This window comes from Misgurnus anguillicaudatus, chromosome 12 (assembly GCF_027580225.2).
Source record: "Misgurnus anguillicaudatus chromosome 12, ASM2758022v2, whole genome shotgun sequence".
NCBI classification, from domain to species: domain Eukaryota; kingdom Metazoa; phylum Chordata; class Actinopteri; order Cypriniformes; family Cobitidae; genus Misgurnus; species Misgurnus anguillicaudatus.
The window spans coordinates 7,150,032-7,176,243 of NC_073348.2; the positions used below are offsets into that span (position 1 = coordinate 7,150,032).

The 26,212-nt window shown below is 42.4% G+C and overlaps 1 protein-coding gene and 1 long non-coding RNA gene across 2 annotated transcripts in view; one reads left to right on the top strand and one right to left on the bottom strand.

Moving 5' to 3' along the window:
• Positions 1 to 26,212, top strand: part of LOC141368977 (zinc finger protein 618-like) — a 115,847-nt gene that overhangs the window by 39,974 nt on the left and 49,661 nt on the right. The window lies entirely within an intron of this gene.
• LOC141369150 (uncharacterized) lies at positions 1,360 to 2,674 on the bottom strand. The gene is made up of 2 exons (XR_012372717.1): positions 2,350 to 2,674; positions 1,360 to 1,572 (listed from the first exon to the last, which is right to left on the bottom strand). It is a non-coding gene; the product is annotated as an uncharacterized lncRNA (long non-coding RNA).

Sequence of the window (26,212 nt, forward strand, 5' to 3'; positions counted from 1 at the left end):
GTAAACAATGTGGCATATTATGGCTTGATATATTTTATGAATCTCTTATTATTTATTTGGTATATCTCTACTCCGTTTTTTTTTTATTAAATAGACCCGAATAGCCTATAGTTATCGACAATTGTGAGCCTAAAAGCTCATGTAGTTGTCAAACAGATGTTAAAACAACAACAAAAAGCATTTTATTATGATGACGTAGCGCATGCATTTCCCTGGTTCGATCCTAAGATTTACGCATGAGAGTCGAGAGCACTATCCACTCTCCCATCCTATCGCTTGTGTGTCAATCAAACAACGTGTGGGATACAATTTGTCAGCGCTCATCTAAAATCTTGTCAAGGCTGCTTCATGTAAAGACATGCAAACGACCGCTAGGTGTCACTGTGGAGGCGGTCTCGGATTGACGTTTCAAAGCCTCGAAACATACGGCACAATTGATTCAACTGTTTCAGTGTTTCACGAAGCCTCGCTCTGCCCACCACTACCATGTGGTAGGCTTACCTAAACCCTCATAACACAGGTCACACATATTTAAAGGTAATCATATAACGGAAAACAAACAGGTCACAATCAAATAAAGCAAAAAGTGTCTCTCCCAGACCGGCTGCAGCGTCTCGCTTAAATAGTGCACTCTCCAGGTGTAACATATCCTAGTAATTAAAGGAACCCGCCCCTCACAGTGGACATCCAATCGGCTCTTCATTAAGGATTGACAGATGACAAAGCCAATCAGCAAGTCGCCCTGCGAAAGTGACAGCAAGAGAGAGGCAGAGAGAGAGAGAACACAAACCAAAGACACACATATCCAAAAAAACATTTACACGTCCAAGGGACGTAACACCCCCACACTTAACCCTCTGGGGTCCGACCATTTTGGGACACTGTCAGAGGTTCTGACATGCTCTTACATTTAGTCTTTTTTCAGTTGCTTTAAAACATAATAATGGCAAGTGTCTCATACCACTGTGTTCAGCACAAACTGGGCTAAAATATTATATGAGCTACATGTATGTACATGTTTGTATTTTTGAGAGAAAAAGGTTTATGCGTGGTTTTTTAAAAAGCTAAAATTTTGAGTCACTGATATAAGTCCACAAAACCCATACTAAACATGTTTTAACAAGACTTTCCTAAACAGAATCTAGTAGTCTAGAGTTTTTTCTTTAAAATGATGTGAAAATCATCCTGCCTACTCATTCACATAAACCAGTATATTTATTTAGAAATTGTAAGACACTTTTTGTTTAGAGGGGCCGTATGCGAGAAGGATTGATTGACAGCTAGCAAACAAAGGCTTGCATAATGAGCTGCATAATGAGGGAGGAGGGAACTACAGTAAAGAATGTGAGGACAAATGAACATGTTTGTTTGAGGTTTATTAAGAAGTTAACAATATAATCAAAATAGAAATGAAGGTCAGTAGGACCCTATTCAAAAACTTAACTTGTATAAGAAACTGATAAACAACAGAGCTGTAAACTTCATGTGGCTCATGTTACCATACAACTTTATGTCCAAAGAGTGTGAATATGTTTTTCCACTTCATAGTTTACTGATGAGGGGGATGCAGACCTGTAAGAGAGTTATGAACAGCTGTTAGCATAAATTGTCCACAGAAATACCCTTACATACATAACTGATGGGTAAATGATAGCACTTGTAATGGTGGTCGCCTAAACTCAATATACTGTATAAAAAAAACTTGACCTAGGCGGGTTTCGAACCCGGGTCTACCGCATGGCGGCCCAACGCACTACCGCTGCGCCACCATTTGGTCACGTGATTAGTGTCTTTCAGACACCTAGGTAGACTGGCCAAGGTAAATTTATAATTCAAAAAAAAAGGCGAGTCTCCGTGTAAACAACGCGGAGCTCATAATAAAACGGTGTCGCGTGTAAAACGCAATGTATGGAATGCGTTGCATGTAAACAATATCATATTACAGCAGACCCCCCCCCGCCCCCAGTGCAGCATTACTCAAAGTTGCCATGAAGGATACGAAAGTGTCTACTGTACAGCATGTAACAATGAAATCCGCAATTACGTGATCACGCGTACTCGTTTGTAAATAAGCATGTAAACATGGTATCTTACAGCACACACTTAAAAGACACAGCAGTGCAGCATTACTCAAAGTTGCCATGAAAGATACGAAAGTGTATAACTGTGTCTAACACTGTACAGCAAACAATGAAATCCGCCATTACGCGATCACGCGTAAGTTACTCGTTTGTAAACAATGCGAACGTTTTTCAATCCGAGGCGTGCAGTCTGTTGAGGTTGCTTATGTACTGCACAAGCCATAACATATTACATGATAGCAAATATAAATGAAGACAAATGACTTACAGTTTCTTCAGGAATATATCCGCCTCCATTGCGCCTTCCATTGTTCTTCTTCTTAGGTAACGTTAAAGATAAACGCTTCTCTTCCTCAATGTCCAGACATAAATGAAGATATTCCTCACGTGTGTGTATAAAGTTTATAATCCAAACATGCGCTAAAGTCTTTAAATCTTATCAAACATTACGCTTTGCTGGTTTGAACAGCTCGTCTCTTCATTACCATGTCAACAGCGTGTGGGCGTGACCGCATTATAGATAATGAGCTCAGCCAGGAAAAACTGTACTCTCTTTACTTCAGTGCAGATTATATAAACAGGAAATATTTGTTTTTGATAATAATTAGCTTGTTTAAAAGTAGACATTTCAGGCTTTCTTTTGATATGTGTATTATGTTTGTGTGACGAGTATTCGCGGAGTTTCAACAATTTTTTGTAACGTGATTTGAGAGACAGCTGGCGGAGACAGAAATGTCTGAATGAGCACCCTGTTTATTTTCTTTATTTGACAAAAACACAAAGATCTGTTGTTATTGTGAATGTACACTCATTTAAGAGGACCCTTCAGAGTTTCAAATGATGTCAAACACGTAAGTGTTTGATTATTAATGATGGAGTATTTTAAGTTGATTCTGCTATGATAAGGAGAAAACACGTCAAAACGCGTCCCCGCGTTTTTGGACCCCTGGGGGTTAAGAACAAAATTATAACATACAAAATATATGTGTATATATATATATATATATATATATATATATATATATATATATATATATATATATATATATATATATATATCCTAAATAACATACCTACATCTTTAAATTTAAACTCTAGAAAGAGTGTCAGCAAGGATGTTCTCAGAACCTTTCTTTTGGTGAATTTCCAAGTAATAATTCTGCATAAGCAATGCCCAACGCATTAAGCGTTGGTTAGCATTATACATACGGGACAGAAAAACAAGCGGATGATGATCAGTAAACACGAGTGTAGGTAAACTAGAAGAGCCCAAATACACGTCAAAAAAATTGCAAAGCTAGGAGCAACGCTAAGGTTTCCTTCTCGATAGTAGAATAATTTGCCTGATGTTTATTAAACTTTCGAGAGAAAAAACAAACGGGATGGTCCAACCCCATCCTTACCCTCCTGAATCAGCACTGCTCCAGCACCCACTGCGCTCGCGTCAGCCTCCAATTTAAACGCACGATCAAATTGTGGAGCCGCCAGAACTGGACTGTTTCACATCAAAGCCTTGGCATTTTCAAACGCAACCTGGCACCCCTCAGTCCATACAAAAGGCTAAGGAGATTTGTAAGAGGAGCTACTACCGTAGCAAAATTTTTGCAAAACCCTCGGTAGTACCCAATCATACCCAAAAATCGTCTTAACTCTCCCCGTGTAACAGGGACAGGAAACTTGGTGATAGCCGCAACTTTTTCCTCCACCGGCTTTACTTGTCCATTTCCTACATGTTTTACTAAATAGGTCACGGTGGCCTGACCAAACACACACTTAGCAAGGTTAAGTGTCAAAGAAGCATTTTCCAAACGTTCAAACACAGTGCGCAATGAAGACAAGTGCTCTTCCCAGCCATTAGAGAAAATGATCAAGTCATCCAAATATGCCTTACATTTAGGTACCCCAGCGAGAACGGTCTGAATTAATCGCTGGAACGTAGCAGGTGCGTTTCGTAACCAGAAAGCCATCACTTTATATTGTCAAAAAGTAAGTCTTTCAGTAAGTCAAGTTTGCTGACAAATCTAGTGGAGCCGATACTGTCAACGCAATCCTCCATTCTAGGGAGCGGATAAGAATCAGGCACGGTGACAGCATTAACTTTCCAGTAATCCATACAGAAACGAAAAGAACCATCAGGTTTCTTAACGAGAAGACATGGCAACCCAGTCTCACCCCATGTCGTCAATATTTGACGACACTTGACCATTCGTCAATATATGACGCGGAGGGTATACCTTTCGCGTCATTTTTTGACGAACTGGGGACTTCAATACTATTACGTCCGTTGCATTCTCTTCTCCTATTTTCTTACCATTTTCTCGTCGGTTTAGGGTTAGATTTACATAATGACATCCCTACCCAAACCTAACTCTAACCCCAAAGCCAGGTGACAACTGTTTCTAACCCCAACGCCAGGTGACAACTGTTTAATTTCGCGTACACTGTTTAATTTCACGTACACTGTTTAATTTTGCGTAATCTAAGCCTAAACCGACGCGAAAATGGTAAGAAAATAGAAGAAGAGAATGCAACGGACGTAATAGTATTGAAGTCCCCAGTTCGTCAAAAAATGACGCGAAACGCATACCCTCCGCGTCACATATTGACGAATGGTCAAGTGTCGTCAAATATTGACGACATGGGGTGAGACTGGGTTAGACATGGAGAACTCCACGGACTATAACTATGACAAGCTAAATCATTCTCTAACAAATAGTCAGTTTCTGTCTTCATAGCAGATCTTTTGATCTCGTTAACTCGATACGGATGTTGCTTTATGGGTTTTGCATCTTTAACATCAATATCGTGCTGCAGCACACTGGTCTGAGACGGAACATCAGAAAATAAAGCGGGGAATGATGTAATAAGATCTTCCACATCACGCCTTTGCTCACTAGGTAGGGAGGAAAGATGAGCACTCAAATTGGACAAAATAACAGAATTATCCAACTTACTACATTGTTGCGGAGTATTTCTCAATACCAGTCCGTCCTCATCAGCACTCATGTCATCTTCAACAGACTCAACTTCAGATGTTATTAACACTGCTATATTATCAGCCACCGGCGTAACTGGGTCGGATTCGTCACGACTGTGGTATGCTTTAAGCATGTTAATATGACAAACTCGCGTTTTTCGCCTTCTTTCAGGTGTGCGTATAACATAATCTGTATCACTAAGTTTCCTAATAATGCTGTACGGACCTGTATATCGAGCAGACAATGCTGAGCCTGGTATCGGTAATAACACCAGCACTTTATCATTAGGCTGAAAAGAACGCGCAACAGCGTGTCTGTCATATCGCTCCTTCATCCCCAACTGTGCATTTCCCAAGAATTTACGGGCCAAATCACATGCACTATGCAATCTTTCTCTGAAACGGTTAACGTAGTCAAGGACATTAAGTTCAATTCTCCGTTTTACACTCATCTGTCATCTGATCTTTCAAAACCTTTAACGGTCCCCTAACAGTATGACCAAAAACCATCTCGGCCGGACTAAAACCGAGAGATTCCTGCACACTCTCACGTACAGCAAACAAGACTAAAGGGATTCCTTCATCCCAGTCTTTACTTGTTACCATACCGAATTTTTGAAACATGGTCTTTAAGGTCCGATGGAACCTCTCAAGAGCACACCGGCTCTCGGGGTGACACGCACTAGAAACTCGATGCTCAATAGACAAAGACTTCAGAGTCTGGGTGAAAACGCGCGACAAAAAATTCGTACCATGGTCTCTTTGGACCACTCGAGGAAGTCCAAAAGTAGAAAAGAACTTAGTCAATGTTTTCAAAATAACAGGAGCCGTTATCTTCCGCAATGGAATAGCTTCCGGAAATCTGGTTGCTCTGCACATTATGGTACATAAATATTGATTACCTGCCTTCGTCTTTGGCAACGGTCCGACACAATCAACCAATACCTCCTCAAAAGCTTCTCCTATAACAGGGATAGGAGAGAGTGGTGCGGGAGAGATAACCTGATTCGGCTTACCTGCAATTTGACAAGTATGACAGGTACGACAGAATTTTGCTACGTCTCGCTTCAACCCCGGCCAAAAAAAATGCTGAAGAATACGATGGTACGTTTTCGTTACCCATAAATGTCCAGAAAACAAATGTTCATGTGCTAAACACAAAACATGAGAGTGATATTTGCTTGGAACTACCACTTGGTATACAACGTTCCAATCCAAATCCTCATCAACCTTAGAGCACCACCTGCGCATAAGTAAACCATTGTCTATAAAGTACGAAGTGTTTCTTTTCTTAGCAACATCAAAACTAATTGCCGCTGAAAAAAGTTTACTCAGTGCGGGATCACTAGTTTGAGCATGAATAATCTCAGAACGGGTAACTGGAAGAGATAGTGAATCAGGACCTTCAAACAAAACCTCTGATTTCTTCAGCTTAGAAGAGTTTTCAAAACTGACCTATGTTTCAGGGGTTTTCCCATCATCTGCTAATACATGTCCCATCAGTGACTCAACTTCGCAGACGGGTTTTGCTGACTGCGCACGAGTAACTGCACAAGCAGAAAACACTTCAGGATGTAAATTAAAGGCGGAGTCCACAATGTTTGAAAAACGTGTTGGAAAAGGAGACGGGCCGACTACCAAAACACACTTATAGCCAATCAAATCAAATCAAATGCCGGGTTGCGTATGTGCGGGGCGGGTCTATCAACAGAAGGTCCAGATTCTATTGGGGTAGGGGCGTGTTTGTGTAGGTGATTTCAAATATCAACATTGGCTTTCAAACATCATGGACTCTGCCTTTAATGAGATCATCAACAACTGGGCAAACATGCGGAACATCAGTCACCTCTGGAGCGGGCAACACCTTACCTCCAGCCAAATCATTCCCTAATATGAGTTAGTTCAATTGCACTTCTGCATTTTTTCCAGTAACTTTTTGTTTAGAGAATTACATTATTATGATTTTGTGAATATTCGATGGTTGCATATTCAAAGTGTACTTTTCATATTGATGTATTAATGTTCCACAATTTGATAAAAGTAGCTCATTGCATTTCACTGATCTATGTTTTATATTGTAAAATAATTTCAATAGCAGCAAATACATACTTAGTTGTCCCTTTAACATTTAATTAGTTATTAATGATGGAAGAAACCGGTTCGTATGTATGAATACAGAATAGGTATCATTTTAGAATGAGTTAAAACATGTTTTGGTGGCAAACATGCAGGTAAAATAGTAAATATATAACATTCTAATAGTATACTTGACTGTACTGTAATTCAAATGTCACATAATATGGTTACAGTACATTAGAAATGATTTATTTTATGTATACAAATGTGTGGGCAATATATTATTATTATTTTATTTTGTATGTTATATTATTTATGTAATATTATTATATCTGAAATTATTCAATTATATTTATAAATGTTTAAAGGTGGGTTCAAATGTGCTTCAAGTTGTAACTGAATACAATTTTAGAAAATAGCACAGTTGAGTACACTTAGATTGTCTTAACAGGTACTAGTATATTAAGCACAATTTACTGCACGAAAATAAAGAGCTTTTGGTACCTTAAGGTTGTGAACTTAAAGTGTATTTTAGTTAACTTTTTCACCTGGGAATACATTTGGTATATTATTTTAACATACTACTAGTATATTTTAAAGTAGATTCGTAAATGTTTAAAGGTGGGTTCAAGTTGTAATTAAAAATATTTTTTAAGTACAGACATAGTATGTTAAAAATAAATTTTAGTTCAACTTCATGGTGTCTCAAAATAGCACAGTTGAGTACACTAAGATGGTCTTAAGTTCAAAATTAGTGTGCGAAAATAGGGCACTTTTAGTATATTGTGGAAAAGTGTACTAAGTGTACTTAAATAAAGTGTATTTTTGTGCACTTTTTTTCACCTGGGATGACCTGCAGCACTCACTCTCCACACCAGTCAACTCTTCAACACGCTATCTGAGGTCACATACAGGACACGATCATACATTGCGCATGCCATGAACCGTCAAACTGTGCAACGCACACATGCTCCGAACCGAGACAAGCGAACCGAACAGTTCGAATTTTTTATGAACCGTGTCACCTCTACCTGATGCTGATTTCATAATGACGAGACTTCTAAGGAGAGAACTAAGAGGAAGATTATTAACTTTCTGCAAGATTTCTTGCAGGAGGTTGAAATTTCAGGTACTATATACTTATAGTATGCATACACAACTACACATAACAATTTAAATGTACTGAGCACATTCTTGAAAAATTTATTTTATCTGTAAATTTTAATAGCTTCTCATGTTATTTGAAATGTACATCAATCACAGATGGGGAGACAGAGAGGGCAGCTGGTGACGCAGAGTCTGTTGCATTGCCAAACGTGCTCCAGTGGATGACGGGGCAGGCCCACATTCCTATCCTCCCTGATGAAAAGAGACGTTTTAAAATAACATGCAACTTTGACCATAACTGCAGGGAGCGACTAGGAGATAACTCAGTTTGCTACCCAATTGTGAGTGCATGCACTCAGACTGTGACTTTTCCAGTACAGCATCTTAGCACTTACATTGACTTTAGAAGAATCATGAGTGAAGCAGTAAAATATGGTGGTGGATTCCAATTTAAAACAACGAGATCTACTCAAATCAAAGCCACAACTAAGCAATCATTGTTTATTGATTTTGATTAGAATATTGTACATACAGAGGTGGCAAAAGTAAAAAGTACTCCTCTAGGTGCTGCTGAGTTTACAAGTTTTGGTAACTTATTCAGACAAAAAACTGGTAAAAATAGTTAATAAATCAGTGATCTATGATATTAATACAAATTGTAAACCAATTATTGTGGTAAATATGTAGAAGTAAACTACCATTATCTGTTAATTTGGGTTTTATTTAGGGACTTCCCAAAATGGGAGACCTCTGCACTTTTACTTTTCTCACCTCTAGTTGTATAACATCTTTAGTATTTCTTTTTTTAGAGCTAGATAGAACTCGTAACAGTTGTTATACATCCCAAAGGGTGCCACTCCTTAAGTGCCTTTTTTCCTGGTTCATTGGTATATCAACATAATTTGATGTTTTTGCCCAGTGCAATATTGTAACCAGCTAAGAAATTCAGGTTTAAATGTCATTGTTGGTTGGATACTATGTGCAAGTATTGTGTGAACAAGTCACGACCATGTGACTGAGAATGTTCCATAGGTTCAAGAGTTCTCTAAAGTTCTTCCAGGGCTTCATCATCTAGTGGGCACACGGTAACACTTTTTATATTAAGGTACACATCCGTGCTGGAAAAACCAGCTTGACCAGCTCAAGCTGGTCAGCCAGCTTGACCAGCTCAAGCTGTGTTTTGGAACATGGTTGCTGGTCCAAAACCAGCATTTGCTGGTAGCTGGTGGCTCAGCTGGTCCTCCAGCTTGACCAGCTCAAGCTGTGTTTTGGAACATGGTAGCTGGTCCAAAATCAGCATTTGCTGGTAGCTGGTGGCTCAGCTGGTCCTCCAGCTTGACCAGCTCAAGCTGTGTTTTGGAACATGGTAGCTGGTCCAAAACCAGCATTTGCTGGTAGCTGGTGGCTCAGCTGGTCCTCCAGCTTGACCAGCTCAAGCTGTGTTTTGGAACATGGTAGCTGGTCCAAAACCAGCATTTGCTGGTAGCTGGTGGCTCAGCTGGTCCTCCAGCTTGACCAGCTCAAGCTGTGTTTTGGAACATGGTAGCTGGTCCAAAACCAGCATTTGCTGGTAGCTGGTGGCTCAGCTGGTCCTCCAGCTTGACCAGCTCAAGCTGTGTTTTGGAACATGGTAGCTGGTCTAAAACCAGCATTTGCTGGTAGCTGGTGGCTCAGCTGGTCCTTCGGATTGACAAGTTAAGTCCAGCTTGCTACAACAGCTAAAGCCAGGCTGGGAGACCAGCTAAAACCAGCTTAAGCTGGTGAGCTGGTTTCAGCTGGTCTCCCAGCCTGGCTTTAGCTGGTGTAGCAAGCTGGTTATTTTCAGTAGTAAACCATATGATAAAACAATGAAGCATGGACATGCATTCAAGATACATTTATTTATTTATAAATTAACATATATTAATTATTTGATGTATAAGGTAATGAAATATTAGCTATATATATATATATATATATATATATATATATATATATATATATATATATATATATATATAGCTAAATTATATATTTATACACAACTAACATTGTAATGTTAGTATTAATATTGTCTATATCTTTTTTAAATGAATCTTAAGTGTTACATAAGTGTTGATTTAACTCAAATGAATTAAGTTACATAAGATCAGAAAAACATTAGTATAAACAATAATGACAGAAAAGGGGGAAATTATTACAGTTTATTGATGTAAGGTTTTGTCTTGTGTTTTCTTGTATTTTGTGTATTTTTGTTATTTGTTCTTGTATTTTTATTCTCTGCTCTGTTTGGACTTTTATTTTGAAACTCATCATGCCATGTCACGCTTCACACTTCCTGTTTGTTCCTGTATATAAGTCACTTCCTGTACACCTGTTCCCTGCTGTATATTACATTCGTATGCCCAGCCCGTTACCTGTTGATCTGTTACCTGCTACCCTGTTTTTGTATCTGTCTCTGTATCTGCCTGTTATTTGACCCACGCCTGTTTTATTGGATTTATCGCCTGTTTGCCGCCTGCCTTGATCTTTCGCCTGTTTATTTGGATATATGATTGTGACTCTGCCTGCCTTGACCTCTCGCTTGTATTTGGATTACGATTACTGGATTTACCCTGTTTGGACTTGGTTGCTGGCCCTTTTGGGATTTTACTAATAAACACCTTTTGCACATGGATTCACTTCTCACTCACTTCATTTAAGAGCATACGTTACAGAATTATACAGCCCTACCGGAATCCAGCAAAGGACAGTAACTTCCCACCAGCACCATGAAACCCATCTACACTCTGCTTGCACTTCGTCAAAACCACCGCACCATTGAGGATTACGTTCAGGATTTTTTGGACTTAAGTTATCAGGTACATTTTGACAAAACAACACTCAAAAGTCTGTTTTATAATGCCCTGGATGAACATTTGCGTTTACTGATGCCACGGGATATGGATGCTTGGACACTGGAGGAATATATAGACTTTGCACTGTTGTTATGTGGTTCACCGTTCACTGTGGGTGTTGGGGATACACCTCCGGTGAGCACACATAACACACCACGCCATGATCTGCCCGTTCAGCCCAAGTCTGCAAATTCCATGCCTGTTCACAAAATGGCCGCCACCCTGCCTGTTCCCAAAATGGCCGCCATCCTGTCTGTGTCTGCACCTGCACCCGTTTGTGAGAAAGCTATCACCATTCCTGCACCTGTTATTCAGAGGGCCATCGTCACCACCACACCTGCACTGAGGAGAGCGATTATTCACCCTGCACCTGCCGTGAAGATGGCCGCCATGCCTGTAACTACAGCTGAAGTATGTCTTCTGGACTATAGAATTACAGAGTTTGCCATAGCCCTGTGGTGCGTTTGGTCTGCCTGCTGCTCGTTTGTCTCTTGTGTTTCTCAAGGTCCTGAACCCGAACCCCTGGACTCATTTGATCTGCTTGATTCATCCGACTCATCCGATTCATCTGATTCATTCAAATCATCTGATTCATCCGACTCATCTGATTCATCCGACTCATCTGATTCATCTGAATGCTCTGATTCACTCGACTCCAATGATTCATCTGATCTGCCCGACTCATCTGATCTGCCCGTCTCATCTGTTCTGCCCGACTCATCTGATCTGCCCGACTCATCTGATCTGCCCGACTCATCTGATCTGCCCGTCTCATCTGTTCTGCCCGACTCATCTGATCTGCCCGACTCATCTGATCTGCCCGACTCATCTGATCTGCCCGACTCATCTGATCTGCCCGACTCATCTGATCTGCCCGACTCATCTGATCTGCCCGACTCATCTGATCTGCCCGACTCATCTGATCTGCCCGATTCATCTGATCTGCTCGACTCATCTGATCTGCTCGACTCATCCGATCTGCCTGACTCATCTGATCTGCCCGATTCATCTGATCTGCTTGACTCATCTGATCTGCCTGACTCATCGGATTTGTCTGTCCGGCCTGATTCACCATCTGAGACATCGCCACCTGGGACAGCCTGCCCCATGACCCAGGCCCACACCTGCCCCATGACCCAGGCCCACACCTGCCCCATGACCCAGGCCCACACCTGCCCCATGACCCAGGCCCACACCTGCCTTAGACCCAGGCCCACACCTGCCCCACGACCCTGGACCATCCTGGCCTCATGACCCAGGACCTCTTACGAACTGCCCTGCCTTGCCAAGAGGTCCTGGCCCGCCCGCCCACCCTCTATTTGGACTTTGTTTTGTGAATGTTGGGCTCCGGGAGTCGCCCTTTAGAGGGGGGATTCTGTAAGGTTTTGTCTTGTATTTTCTTGTATTTTGTGTGTTTTTGTTATTTGTTCTTGTATTTTTATTCTCTGCTCTGTTTGGACTTTTATTTTGAAACTCATCATGCCATGTCACGATTCACACTTCCTGTTTGTTCCTGTATATAAGTCACTTCCTGTACACCTGGTCCCGGCTGTATATTACATTCGTATGCCCAGCCTGTTACCTGTTGATCTGTTACCTGCTACCCTGTTTTTGTATCGGTCTCTGTATCTGCCTGTTATTTGACCCACGCCTGTTTTATTGGATTTATCGCCTGTTTGCCGCCTGCCTTGATCTTTCGCCTGTTTATTTGGATATATGATTGTGACTCTGCCTGCCTTGACCTCTCGCTTGTATTTGGATTACGATTACTGGATTTACCCTGTTTGGACTTGGTTGCTGGCCCTTTTGGGATTTTACTAATAAACACCTTTTGCACATGGATTCACTTCTCACTCACTTCATTTAAGAGCATACGTTACAATTGAACAATCATTTATTTTACAAACATTTTTTAGACAAAACAAAAGTGAGCTGTTCAGTCCAAATTCACATTAAAACTAATATTAGATTTACACAGTGCTTATGAAATATATCAAGTATTCCTTTATGACTTTAATAGACTGTCCAAACAGGAATATGTTAAAACAAAATCACTGTACTGTCCCTTAATCCAAACAACATTGAAACATTAAGACATACACTTTTTCCATGTATTTTCCAAATTAACGTTACACATGGTCACATTTGTCTACGCCAAGCAGTGAGAAAACTCAAATATTATATTTTTTTACTGACAAAACTGTGGGGTACTTACAGCATGATGAGTAAATAAATAGGTCCACTTGTAGTAACATTTCTTTAGTTTTTGACGGTTGGTAGATGAAAGTCAGTCAGCCTCCTCAATGGTACAGACGCGTTCGTACTTACCTGTGAGAAAACACACAAATATGAATAAATTTTTCACTTACATAACTGTGGTGTAATCACAACAGAATAAATGAATGAATAAACGTGGTAATGTTACCTTTAAAAGGTCTTGATAGATTGTTTGGTTGAGAACAAACAGACAGGCAGTCAGTTAACGTTAGTCCTTACTGAGAGAAACACACAAATATGAATTAATTTTTCACTTACAGAACTGTGGTGTGGTGTAATCACAACAAAATAAATTAATGAATAAATGTGGTAACATGATTTTAAAGTTTAAAGATGCTTTAAAAAAGTTGAAAGAGTTTACCTGGGGCACGTTCAATCTCACACCGGTGCACAACGTTTTGCTACGGTTTCCGGGTTGAACGACATGTTTCCTGGAAACGGTGTGCAACGGAATGCAACAGGTTTTAGAAGCGTTTTCTCTTGTTTGGTGGGTGTGTCAGAAATGTCGGCCCAATCAGCGGCAAGATGTATAAAACCACGCGGTAGTAAAGAGACAGCTCGCTCAATGGGTTCAAGTTGGAATGTTGTCTTTCATTCTGGACGGCAAGGTCAGTGACTGTAACATTGAGGGTCTTTTACAGTATTAAACACACATTTATAACGATTTCATCAGGCTTCAGAAACATTTAAAAAAGAACACAAAGAATGGCCTCTCAGCTACCGTAGTTGCAACTCTTGCGTCATCACAACAGGGTGTTCAATGCATCACCGTTTCAGTTTAATAAACGTTGTGCAACGTTTTGTCGGGGCTGAACGCAGCCCTGTTGTCTGTGTCCTGGCTGCTGTTGCTCTGTCAAACTCCGTGGGGGAGGGGCGCGTGTCAAAATTAAAGTCATTATTTACTTCTGGTGTGTGAGAGAGGGAGAATGTGTGATTCTGGTATTCAGTTTAAGTTCATTTTTAATGTAGTTCTTATTCGGTTTAAGTTATGGTTAATCATTTGCAGTTTTTGAGTTCATATTACAGTTTTTATTAAGTGAAATTAACTTTTTAAAAAACAAAGTTGAATAACTCATTTCATTTAGTGACTTACACTGTTGGGTTTTACAGTGTAGCAGAGCAAACAGAAATAAGTTACAGTAACAGAATTATTAAACTTATTTTTTGTTGCTGTCTTGACTATTTAAAAAAAAAAATTTCCTTTTGTTGATGTCTTGAATCCGGGATCACATCTTACTTGGTGAAATCGCGGCGACCTATTATATATGGTGGGGACATGGACCAGCTTGCTGAGCTGGTGGGGTCCTGGCGAGCTGGTGGACCACAATATATTGTAACATATTAAAAGTTGCCTGTTTATTCTGCATGTTTTGTTTTGACCTATGGCTATACATATATTCTATATGGTGGACGTGATTTCACCAAGATGTGATCCTGGATCAAAACCATTGTTGGTCCGGGATCAACATTTTCATTAACCAATCAGATTGCAGGAATAAGATTAGTGTGCATGTTAGATTTTGGTTTAGGATTGGGTTAGGGGCTTTTAAGAAATACTCCTCAAACTATTATTTTACACCAGTTTGAGGGCTTAAAGGGGCCATGGCGTGAAAAAGTTAGCATTGCCACTTTGTAGGTGTGAGCAAAAAGAGGTCATTAAAATTCGGCTTTCCTTATGATGTCATAAGGATATCTTATTAGAATAATACCGTCCCCCTTAATCCCAGATAGCAAAAAATAGCAATGAGTCGGCGGACCACCGGCGGTGCTCTGGCGGCGGTAAGCGTCATAAGGGCGTAATCGCAAACAGGTCTGACAGCGGACCGCCGCGGCAGCCGCTTTTGCATAAATTAAGCAGTCGGTCCGCCGGCTGCATGCTGGCGGCATCTCGCAACAAATGAGAGTGACGTATTCGGCGGCAAAAGTTTCATCCCCGCCAGCGGGACGCACCTATAGCCGACAGCTTTGGGCTGGCGGCATATAGAAGCCATGCGGATATTTTTTGCTATCTGGGATGTACACTATCCAACCACAGCACAGTTAAGGGTAGCTTGCTGTATCTTTGATTAAAACGTTGATCTAGGATCAACAAAAAATGTTGATCACATCTTACATCTCGGCGACCTATTATATATGGTGGGGACATGGACCAGCCTGGGTGTGCTGGCGGGGACCTGGTCAAGCTGGTGGGGACCAGGTCGAGCTGGTGGACCAGCTTGCTGAGCTGGGGACCAGGTCAAGCTGGTGGACCAGCTTGCTGAGCTGGTGGGGACCAGGTCGAGCTGGTGGGCCAGCTTGCAGAGCTGGTGGACCAGCTTGCTGAGCTGGTGGGGACCAGGTCGAGCTGGTGGGCCAGCTTGCAGAGCTGGTGGACCAGCTTGCTGAGCTGGTGGGGACCTGTTCAAGCTGGTGGACCAGCTTGGCTGAGCTGGTGGACCAGCTAATGACCAGCTTGGACCAGCTGATGACCAGCTTGGACCAGCTCATGACCAGCTTGGACCACCTAATGACCATCTTGGACCAGCTTAAACCAGCTACCAGCTTAAGCTGGTTTTAGCTGTTTTTTCCAGCAGGGATATTAACTACTAACTAGTTGTTTATTAGCATTCATACTACTAGCATATTGGATGCTTATTAGTACTTATAAAACACATACTAATGCCAAGGTAGGTTTTGTTGATGATTTTCAATCTTAATATGCTATCCTCAGTATGTGTCACAGTAGGAAATTCACTGTTTCCTCCGTGTCGTGTGTGTTGTTTACTCACCTCTGCCATGTGCATATTAGAGCGATTCAGTTCACCTGTGTGTTGATTGTCTCGCTCCAGCTGTTCATCATTACATCTCCTCCATAAATACTCACATGACTTTCTGTTCCCTGCCAGATTCTCACTTTGTGTTCGACATTGTGTTGTTTGGTTGTTTCGTGTCTGTTGGATTACGTTTACAGTTGGATGTGTATTGTCGTCGTCGTCTTCGTGTGGATGTTCCCGTGTTCAGCCTGGATTTCACCACGCTCACCACTCCACCAACGTCGCACTCAAACATCAACTTCCACCGTAGTCTTCGCCACCATTGCCAACAACAACAACACCGGACTGTTACCTCCGCATTGACTCTCTATACTCTCTCTGTGTTTATTTTTAATAAACATTGATTATCATTCCCCTGCAGTTGTTTCCACTCCTTACATGTCATTACAGTATGTGTCACGGTCTTGTCAGACATCTGTGCTAGATGTAGGTCTGAGTGCATCTGGCAGAACCGTGATAGTATCATGTTCTGTGTGGGGACATGTGGAATCACATTGTGTGTGTGGCTTCCACATGTTTCCGGTGTCTTGTTGCTGTCGTGATCTTGCCAGACCTTAGTATAGGTTCAGGTCTATGTTAGAGGGCAAGACCATGGCAGCATTGTGTTTACGTGGGAACACGTGTGTTTTTCACATCATGTATGTGTGACACGTGTTCCCAGTGTCTTGTCACTTTTACCCTACTCCCTTATGTACTCGTGTCTTACGTAATTAATTATGTTCACCTGTTCCCCATTGATGTGGTGTCTTTATAATGCCTTCTCGTTCTCTGTTGTGTGCGCGATCGTTGTTGTATATTCCATGTTCCTGTGCTTCATGTTTAGACCTGTTCCTGTTGTTCCTGTTTTAGTTGGTGTTTTATCACAGTGTTTAGTTGTCCTCCGTTTTACCCCCACGTGGGTGTTTTTGTTCAGTTGAAATAAATTCAGAGTTTATTTTTGTATATCTAGTCTGCGTTTGGGTTCTTATTTAGTTTTCCTTTTTCGGTGTATACACACCGTGACAGTATGGGGCTTATAATGCAGGAGTACCACAAGAATAGCCATTCACCCTTAATAACAATTAATAAATATGATCTATTTTTTGGTATCAACACACAGAACTACAAGTGTTAATAATGTCCAATTAACTATTAATTAGGTTGGTATAAGTCTGAATATGTTCCCCATTCTAAAGTCAGGTCTTGTTCATAACTAATTCAATAGTAGTTAGACACTTACTAATATATGTCTGTTCCCTATTCTAAAGTTGCCTCCTCTACACAATTAGTAAACCCATTATAGCACACAAATACTTCAATTACAAACCATATTCTTAAGTGATGGGTAGGGTTCCCAACCGTTCCGTATAATACAGAATCATCCCGTATTTGACACATAAAATTCTTGTTCCGTATTGAACTGATACGGAACGCAGTTTGTTCCGTATTTTATGAAAATTAATTCAGTGCAAATATGACAGACACCCCTGATAGCACACATACATCTCGAAGACGTCTATTTGATGTCTGCGTTTACATCTGCAAGACGTATTATTTAGATTGTTTGCTCATTTGCAATACGTCTCTGAGACGTTTCCTAAAAGATGTCATATAGACTGTCACGGTTTACAAATGCATTGTTTCCTTCTCGTCTAGTGTTTGTGTTGTGACATGTGAGTGTGTGTTTGTGGGCGTGTATGTGTTCAGCCATGCTGTCATCAGCTTACCAGCCACAGCTGATTCCACTCATCATCACCACCTGCAACCAATCTACTCTCCCTTTATAAGCTCACTCATTTCTCATCTCCATTGTCAGATCGTTGTGTTGGTGTCCCCGTATGTGAGCTGAGGCTGTGTTTCTCTTCGGTGTTGGATTCCTGTGTGTCGTGTTCCGGTTCATTGTTCTGTGGATATTTCATCGCCTGACTGTTTTCATCTCTTCACTGCTGACCATTGAAGCCCCTGCACTACCAGCCTGTTATTTTGACTTTCATATCCAGTCATCTCAGTGTTAAATAAACTATCATTACTCGCATTTGCTTCCGCCTGTGTTTTCATGACAGAACGATCTGACCGCGTCATGGAAGCAGCGAGTAATCAACCGTCTTCATTAGAGGAATTCCTTCGCAGCAGTATTCAACGTATGGACTCTCAGGAGAGAAATCTCAGCGAGACGGGTCGCACTGTTCAGGCTTTGGTGGTACAAGTGTCCGAGCTCACCCAGCAACTACAAAATCTGCGAGCTCCCGCTGCGCCGCCCGCGCCCGCGGTTCCTCCCACACCACCGGAGGTCCTTTCCCAGTCGGAACCTCGTCTGCCTGTGCCCGAGTCATATTCTGGTGAGCCAAATTTCTGCAGAGCCTTTCTGACGCGGTGTTCTATGCATTTCTCTTTGCAGCCCAGGACATTCAACACGGAGCAGTCCAAAGTTGCTTTTGTATTGACTCTGTTAACTGGGAAAGCGGCACTCTGGGGAACAGCGGTGTGGGAGAACCAGGATCCATGCTGCGCGTCGTTCCAGACACTCTCCGCCGAGATGAGACGTGTGTTTGATCGTGCCGTGGCGGGTAGAGAAGCGGCTCGACTGCTGGCTGAACTAAAGCAAGGAGACGGATCCGTGTCGGACTACTCTATTCAGTTTCGGACCCTGGCGGCGGAGTGTCAGTGGAACGAGGAGGCGCAGTGGGACATGTTCCTGCATGGGCTGGCTGACCGTGTTCATCAGGAAATCTACGCCATGGACCTTCCGACTTCTCTGAATGGGCTGATCGAACTGGCACTACGCGTTGATGCACGACTGGCCCGAGTGGAGAGACGAGTTATGACCGCTCACGCGGTGGTGGGAGCAGAGGGCCCACGCGCCAACGGCGGAGACACGGTCAGCCCCACTTATGACCACGAACCCATGCAGGTAGGGCGAGCTCGGCTTTCCCGGGAGGAGAAGGAGAGGCGGAGATCCCAGGGCCTTTGTCTGTACTGTGGGAAGGCTGGCCACTTCGCTTACAACTGCCCGGTAAAAGGCCAAGCCCGATAGTAAGCATGAGGCTACTATCGGGTGGGATTTCCGCCGAAAAGACCTCAGCCAACGCTACGCTCCTCCCGGTAAGGCTGAAATGGTCAGTTCACAACCATGACTGCAAAGCACTGTTGGACTCCGGGGCCGAAGGTAACTTCATGGATCAGTCATTAGCCCACAGACTTCAGATTTCCCTCAGACCACTCACACATAAGATCGCAGTGCACGCACTTAATGGCCAGGAACTACCCAACATCTCACTCACCACTGAAAAGATCACACTCGTCACGTCTGGCAACCACTCAGAGAACATCTCATTCTACATCATGGACTCACCCCACACACCCATAGTTCTTGGACACCCTTGGTTTACCCGTCACAACCCTAAAGTGGACTGGCGTCATAAGACTATTCTATCATGGAGTGATGAATGTTATAAGTCTTGTCTTGTGTCTGCCTGTTCTTCTGTGTCTCAGTCTGTGTTTCAGGAGGAGGCAGTGGATTTGTCTAACGTGCCCGGGGTGTACCACGACCTGAAGGAAGTGTTCAGTAAGTCTCGAGCTGCTTCTCTCCCTCCGCATCGTCCCTATGACTGTGCAATAGAGTTAATGTCAGGTAAGACTCCGCCTAGAGGCAAGTTATATTCGCTTTCTGCTCCAGAAAGGGAGGCTATGGAGAAATATATTTCTGATTCTCTAGCAACGGGGTTCATCCGTCCTTCCTCTTCTCCAGCGGGGGCGGGGTTCTTTTTTGTGGGGAAGAAGGACGGATCGCTGCGACCTTGTATTGACTACCGGGGACTGAACAGCATCACGGTAAAGAATACTTATCCTTTGCCGTTGATGTCTTCAGCCTTCGAGAGGTTGCAGGGAGCGTCCATCTTCACAAAATTGGATTTACGTAATGCTTATCATTTGGTCCGCATAAGGGAGGGGGATGAATGGAAAACTGCTTTTAACACCCCTAGAGGCCATTTTGAGTACTGCGTGATGCCTTTCGGATTATCTAACTCTCCAGCAGTTTTCCCAGCACTCGTCAATGATGTGCTGCGAGATATGGTTGACCAGTTCATATATGTCTACCTGGATGACATATTGATTTTTTCTTCATCTCTCCAGGAACATGTGCAGCATGTCAGACGAGTGCTTCAGAGGTTGCTAGAGAATGGGCTTTTTGTCAAGGCAGAGAAATGTGCTTTTCACGCACAGTCGTCCCTTTTTTGGGGTACATCATTTCGACTGAGGGGGTGCGTATGGATCCTGAAAGGGTTAAGGCTGTGGTAGATTGGCCAAGTCCAGATTCTCGTAAGACCCTACAGAGGTTTCTGGGATTCGCCAATTTTTACCGACGTTTTATTCGTAATTTCAGCCAACTAGCTGCGCCTCTGACCGCTTTGACCTCCCCCAAGACTGCGTTCAGGTGGTCAGACACAGCTGAGGCTGTGTTTACCAAACTGAAAGGCTGCTTTGTTTCAGCCCCCATCCTAATCGCCCTGATCTTTCACGTCAGTTCATGGTGGAGGTCGACGCGTCAGAGTTGGGGGTAGGTGCAGTGTTATCCCAACGCTCAACCTCAGACGACAAGATGCACCCTTGCGCGTTTTATTCTCATCGTTTATCTCCTGCAGAACGTAATTATGACATTGGTAACAGAGAGTTGTTGGCAGTCAAGCTAGCATTGGAAGAATGGCGCCATTGGTTAGAAGGGTCGGGGGTACCTTTTATAGTCTGGACCGATCACAAGAATCTGGAATACATCAGAACTGCTAAAAGTCTGAACTCCAGGCAGGCTCGGTGGGCACTTTTTTTCGGTCGTTTTGATTTTACGTTATCGTACCGCCCGGGTTCCAAGAACATCAAACCCGATTGTTTATCGCGCATTTTTGACCGTTCCGAACGCTCGTCTACTCCCGAGTGCATTTTACCCGAGACCTTAATTGTCTCCACACTCACATGGGAGGTCGAGTCGAGGGTCAAGACGGCCCTAGACGAGGTAATGCCTCCGTCCGGGTGTCCACCGAATCGCTTATTTGTGCCGGAGGGTTTACGGTCCGACGTCATTCGATGGGGTCATTGTTCCAATGTGGCTTGCCATCCAGGGGTAAACCGTACTAAGTTCATGGTTAAGCAACGATTTTGGTGGCCACTTATGGCTCGCGACATCCACAGTTTTGTTTTGGCTTGCTCGGTCTGCGCCATTGGTAAGACTTCCAATCGACCACCTAATGGGTTACTTCAGCTGCTGCCGGTCCCTTCGAGACCCTGGTCCCATATAGCGCTAGATTTTATCACCGCCCTCCCGCCCTCTCAGGGCAACACGGTAGTTTTGACCGTGGTGGACCGGTTCTCGAAGGCGGCCCATTTCATTCCCTTGCCCAAATTACCCTCAGCCAAGGAAACAGCAGTGACTGTCGTAGATCACGTCTTTCGCTTACATGGCCTCCCGACAGACGTGGTCTCCGACAGGGGTCCCTAGTTCGTGTCCAAATTCTGGCGAGAGTTTTGTAAATTATTGGGGGTGACTGTCAGTCTGTCCTCTGGGTTTCATCCCCAGAGCAATGGTCAAACCGAGCGAGCCAACCAAGATTTGGAGAGAGTGTTGCGATGTTTGGTCTCCAAGAATCCTTCGTCTTGGAGTCAACAACTGTCTATGGTGGAGTACGCCCACAATGCCGTACCAATGTCATTTACGGGCCTATCTCAGTTTGAATGTAGTTTAGGGTACCAGCCACCTGTTTTTCCCAGTCTGGAATCCGAAGTCGCAGTCCCCTCCGCTCACGCTTTCATCCAGAGGTGCCACCGCACTTGGACTAGAGCCCGAGAGACTCTACTCCAGGTGGGGGCGCGCACTAAGGCTAAGGCCAATCGCCACCAGTCGAAGCCTCCCGTATACGTCGTCGGTCAAAAAGTGTGGCTTTCTACCAAGAACATTCCGCTTCGTTCCGTTTCGAATAAGCTTGCTCCCAAATTCATTGGCCCATTTGCAGTCACTAAAATCATTAATCCAGTGACTGTCCGCCTTAATCTTCCTCCAGCGTACAGGAGAATTCATTCCGTCTTCCACATATCCAAAATTAAACCTGTTTTTCGTTCACGTCTTAATCCGCCTGCCCCGGTTCCCCCCCCCGCCTCGACTCGTAGATGGGGAACCAACATTTTCGGTCAATCGTATTCTGGATTCTAGACGGAGGGGACGCGGATTTCAGTACTTGGTGGACTGGGAAGGTTACGGTCCGGAGGAGAGAAGTTGGGTGCCTGCTAGAGACATCCTGGATCACTCCCTTATCGATGATTTCAATCGACAGGTAAGGAGTTCTGGGGACGCCAGGAGGCGTCCTTAGAGAGAGGGGTACTGTCACGGTTTACAAATGCATTGTTTCCTTCTCGTCTAGTGTTTGTGTTGTGACATGTGAGTGTGTGTTTGTGGGCGTGTATGTGTTCAGCCATGCTGTCATCAGCTTACCAGCCACAGCTGATTCCACTCATCATCACCACCTGCAACCAATCTACTCTCCCTTTATAAGCTCACTCATTTCTCATCTCCATTGTCAGATCGTTGTGTTGGTGTTCCCGTGTGTGAGCTGAGGCTGTGTTTCTCTTCGGTGTTGGATTCCTGTGTGTCGTGTTCCGGTTCATTGTTCTGTGGATATTTCATCGCCTGACTGTTTTCATCTCTTCACTGCTGACCATTGAAGCCCCTGCACTACCAGCCTGTTAATTTGACTTTCATATCCATTAATCTCAGTGTTTAATAAACTATCATTACTCGCATTTGCTTCCGCCTGTGTTTTCATGACAATAGACATATTGAAGACGTCTGCAAGACGTTTTTAATTTAGAATGTATGTAAAGCAGCTCTTTCTAAGACCTTTATAAGATGTTTTTACACACCAGATGTATTCCAGATCTCCAGATCTTTACCAGACGTGCCTGTGCTATCTGGGACATAGCTAATATGTCAGCCATGAACGAAGACCGCATCATTTGTATAAGAAAACCCTGACGGTGTGGTAATTTCTCCCTCTGTTTGTCTATGATCAGCATAGCGTTTTTAACATCTTGCAGCCCCCTCAGGGAATGCCCTTTTAATTGGTTGTTTCAGTCATTGTGATGTCACGTATCATAGCAACGATGACGACAAGTGACAACAGCGGGAAATGTAAAAATGACTGCATCCGAGCAGCCGGCGAAAAAGAAACGAGCACAAAAATATAGAATTGAATGGGAAAATGACTACCCGTGGCTGAATTGCGTGAGGGAAAATGAATACAAGGCCAATTGTACCATATGCCGTCGCGTTTTTTCTGTTTGTCACGGCGGAGTGTGTGATATAAAGCAGCACGCATGAGGAGATAATCACAAGAGAAACGAGAAGCTGCGGGCACAGGATGGAGCAATGTCAAGGTTCATTGTCCGTCAGTCGTCTCCAGAGGCTCATATGGTATGTAATTATGTGGATTTTTAAAACTCAAATATAGTTGATAAGAAAGTGATTATATTAAAAGAGATAGTACAGGTTTAGCCTAAATCCCCATATATATCTCTCCAGTGCTCTCCCTGTTCCTGTGTCCCGCTCCCTCCCGTCTCATAATGTGTCAATCATTTCTGATGGGTTTCTTATTAAATAATTATGGATTTAGATAGCTCAAGGTCTTTGAAGAGGGCGTATTATAAACTTAAATAAAACCATGGTTCATTGTAGCAAAATGATCATGATAGCCTTTATATTTCACATCTATGTGGTTCAGTCTTGTATACTTATTAGGCATACTTTGCTATTCATTAAATATTTAGGCCTAAGAAGTTGTATGAAATATATGTATCTAAATTTATTAATTAGTTTCCACTATTTTCACCAGAAGTCTTCATTTCAGGGGTTATTTTTTTCTCAAAATTCTCTTCCGTGGGGGCATATCACCGAACCCAGGCAAACCAACCCCCCCCCCCCCCCGTTCCTTATTTCCATTTCAGAAAGTTGGCAACCCTAGTGATGGGTTACACATGGTTACGCATATAACCTTGGTTGCCTAAAACATCGGGAATGAGACATTACCTGTCTACATTGTCAGATATGCTTTTCACACTTGAAACTGTTAACCCTGGGTCATCCTAAACCCCAGATAAACGGAAACCTGGGTTATCTATAATCATGTTTCACACTGCTTATACTATACCTGGGGTTAACTGTTAATCCTGGGTATTCATTAACATGCGTTTCACACTGTATATTCCTAAACCCCGGGTTAACGTTCTTATTTGCATATTTGCGGTGTCACTTTCACTGATTGGACGACCAGCAAGCAACCTGTTTACACGCATTTTCCGCGCCTTGTCGGTTACTAAAAAATGTCGCCTCGTAGGTCTTTAGCCGTTTTAAGCTTCATGAGACGCACAAGGCAAGAAAACAAAGACAAAAGTGCAAAAGAATTAAAGGAGGAGCAAAGTATATGAATATTTCTTTGAATTTCTTTTAAGTGTGGATAGACTAGTGTTTACTTGTACAATTGCGTCATTGTTTACAGTCGCACCCTCATCCCGGAAGTTATGGGTCGCTCACTGGTGGCATTTCATTGCAAGCAGAAATTTTACTGACAGTGACTGGATACGCCACTTTGAATAACACAAAGAACTTTTTTGTATTTAGTAAACGCTTTGAGAGACCACATTACGAAAGTCAACAATTCTCTACGAGATGCTATTGATGCAGAACGGAGGTTCGCAATTACATTGTGGCGGCTAGCAGCCAGCGCAGAGTACAGGACCATTGCTCAACTGTTTGGAGTAGGAATTTTGACAGTTTGCAATGTGGTTCACCAGGTAAACTTTTTCTAATACATATAAAAATGTGTAGACCAAGCAAAATATGTTCATGCTAAAAAGAATGAAGCAGGTACTGCATGTTTACATTTACCTTTCTGAGATAAAATATATCAAACCACTGTGACTTTTCATTTTTGGCTCAACTATACTTTTACAATTAAAAATAAAACAAATGAAACATAAAATATAAATATGGTAACATTTTGTAATAAGTTCATTAATTAAATTATAGCTAACTACATTAGTTAACATGAACTAAAAATGAATAATGTTCTTCTACAGCATTGTCAATTTTAACATTAACGAATTAATTTGTTAAAACTAGTTAATGCACTGTGAACTAACATGAAGAAACAATTCCATAAACAAACAATTTATTAATTGATAAACAGTCAATTAATAAATACTGTTGTACTGCTCAGTTAGCTTATGTTACTAAATAAATTAATGTTAAGTGTTACATTTATACTAAATCTTTATACTCTCAAGAAGTAATAAAGTTGAGATTATTATATATTAAAGAATACCAGAATAGCTGATTAGAAATAAGCAATTAACTTTATCTGTATTATATTTTTTTAGGTCTGTGCGGCCATTGTTCACGTTCTTGCAAAATATCTAATTCACATCCCAAAAGGAAATGCTGCTTTGGAAGTGATATGAGGTTTCGAGACCAGATGGGGTTTTCCACATTCCACTACTACAATCGCAAAGGATTTCACTCTGTGGTTCTTCAGGGATTTGTTGACCATCAGTACAAATTTATGAACGTGAACTTTGGATTTCCAGGAAGCGTTCATGATGCACGTGTTTTTGCAATCTCACAGCTTTACAAACTAGGCAGTGAAGGACTTCTGTGTCCTCAAAAGCACCAACAAATTGGGGGAAAGTCTGTTCCTGTTGTTATTCTTGGAGATAGTGCATACCCAGCACTTACCTGGTTGATGAAACCTTTCAGTGACAACAGGCTACAAACTCCAGGAAGAAGGGCATACAACTATCACCAAAGCCGGGTAAGAATGGTCGTTGAAAATGCTTTTGGACGATTAAAAGGCAGATGGCGCATCCTTCTCAAAAGAAACGACACCAGCATCCGAAAGCTGCCAAATTTAGTAATTGCATGTTGTGTGCTCCACAATCTGTGTGAATCTTCAGGAGAAGACTTCGACACACACCTGATGAACGAGGTGG